The sequence below is a fragment of the Humulus lupulus genome, chromosome 2 (genome assembly GCF_963169125.1).
Source record: "Humulus lupulus chromosome 2, drHumLupu1.1, whole genome shotgun sequence".
Lineage (NCBI taxonomy): Eukaryota > Viridiplantae > Streptophyta > Magnoliopsida > Rosales > Cannabaceae > Humulus > Humulus lupulus.
This window is the reverse complement of record NC_084794.1, coordinates 147,093,668-147,095,905: the sequence shown is the minus strand read 5'-3', so window position 1 is coordinate 147,095,905 and position 2,238 is coordinate 147,093,668. Positions and strand designations below refer to the sequence as shown.

General features: G+C 40.6%; 1 non-coding gene across 1 annotated transcript; it reads left to right on the top strand.

The window, feature by feature from the left end:
• Positions 1-1,671: 1,671 nt before the first annotated feature.
• LOC133820645 (small nucleolar RNA R71) lies at positions 1,672-1,778 on the top strand. Its single transcript, XR_009887049.1, has one exon. It is a non-coding gene; the product is annotated as a small nucleolar RNA R71 (small nucleolar RNA).
• The last annotated feature ends 460 nt before the right edge of the window (positions 1,779-2,238 follow it).

Here is a 2,238-nt window from a genome sequence, read left to right as displayed (position 1 = left end):
TTTTTCTTGGACCTCTTCTGAAATAAGTGTATTGATCAAATATGATTGGAAACACTTATCGTTATCAGGTGGTTGTTTTCCAATATGGAAAACATTCACTTCTAGAGTCATGTTCCCGAAAGAGATTTTCATGAGACCATTCCTACAGTTAATGAGTTCATTTGTTGTTGCGAGGAAAGGTCTACCAAGAATGATGGGAAATTTGGACTCTATACTCACTTCAGATTGAGTGTCCAAGATGAGAAAATTTACAGGGTAATATAATTTTTCAATTTGAATCAGAACATCTTCTACTATTCCCCGAGGTTTCTTAACTGGTCGATTAGTCAGTTGTAGCACCACAGATGTGGGCTTGAGTTCTCCTAGACCTAATTGCAAGTATATTGAATATGGCATGAGATTTCCACTTGCTCCTATGTCAAGAAGGGCTTGACCAAATTCTTGCTCCCCAATTTGTCATGAGATGGTGTGACAACCAGGATATTTGTACTTAGGCGGTGTCTTGCAGTCAATTACCGCACTAGCCTGTTCCACCAAGAATGCAGTTTTCTTGACATGGTGCTTTCTTTTAATGGTGCACAAATCCTTGATAACCTTGGCGTAAGCTGGCACTTGTTTGATCACATGCAACAATGGCAAGTTGATCTTCACTTGTGTTAAAAGGTCTAGGATTTCACCATGATTTTCCAGTACCTTTCCAGTGGATTTCAAAGATTGAGGAAAGGGTGCCTTTCTAGAATGCTTATTGGCACATCATCATCTGGAGCGGGCATTGACGTACTCGTTGTCTTAGTTAACGGTGAAACCGTACTTTGACCACTTCGAGTAGAGATGGCATTAACCTCTTTGAAATTTGTATCTGTAAAGGAGGAGGTTTATGCTACGTGTTGCCCTTTTTGATGGATTAGAGGTTGAGCGGGAAGTCTACCAGGCTCTTGAATTGCCAAAGTAGTGTTTAGCTCTGTCATTTGGATTTTCATGTCTTTCATTTCCTCTACCATTTGTGTGAAATAAGATTTGAGCTCTTGAGTTGAGGCTATTTGAGTTTGCGCAAGCATTTGCAAAGTATTCTCTAGAGAATTACTTGACTGCATGTTATTTTGAGGAGCAATGTATGCTTTTGGCGGTTGTTGCTGCTCCAACCTCCATTGGCTCCCATATGCTTGGTTTGAATCCTTCCAGCAGAAATTTGGATGGTTCCGCCAACCAGGATTGTAAGTGTTTGAGAAAGGGTTATTAGGCTTCTTGTAATCCCCTAAAGCATTGGATTGTTCCTCATTTCCTCCCCTTAACTCACCAAGAGTTAGGCACTCTTGCGGTTGATGTTCCGTCCCTCCACATATGAAGCATGGATCTCGTGTCTCTACCTTTGCAGCCATATGGATTCCTCTACCTTCTTGAGATTTAAAAGCCTCGAATTGTTGTCTCAATGATTCAATTTGGCTTTTGACGTTGTCATCTTCCCTTAATTGGTAGATTCTAGTTGATCGTGACTTGTCCATAGGACTCGATCCATTCCATGTGTAGGATTTTTCAGCGAGATCGTCGAGGTACTCGAAAGGTTCATCGAGATATTTTCGAAGGAATTCGCCATTGCACATTATTTGTACAAATTGTCTTTGTCCGGTTGTGAGATCGTCATAGAAATAGCTTATCAGACACCAACTTTCATATCCATGATGTGGGAATTGATTTATCAAATCTCTAAACCTCTTCGAGACTTGATGGAAAGTTTCATGGTTTTTCTGGATGAAGGTAGAGATTTGCCTCTTAAGGCTTCTAGTCTTATGGGGCGCGAAATATTTGGCAAAGAATGCTTTTGTCATTTCGTCCATGTTCCGATAGATCTAGGCCTTAAGGAATACAACCAGATTTTTGCTTTGTCTTTGAGAGAGAAAGGAAAAAATTTCAATCTCACAATGTTGGTGACATCAGCTCAGTTGTTGAATGTAGCTACCACCTCTTCGAATTCCTGTATATGCACGTACGGACTCTCATTTTCCAACCCATGGAAAGTTGGTAAGAGGTTAATCATGTTGGGTTTGAAATGGAAATTTGGCACATTGTTGGGATACATTATGCTTGAAGGTGTGGCTGTACGCGTATGATGTAAATATTCCTATAGAATTCTTGGTTGGACTTCATCTTCATGAGCCATCGTGGGTGGTTCAGGAAGTCTCGGTGAATCGCGAGTGTTTGAACGAATGGAAGAAAATGACGAACTAGGAGAGTTTTCTA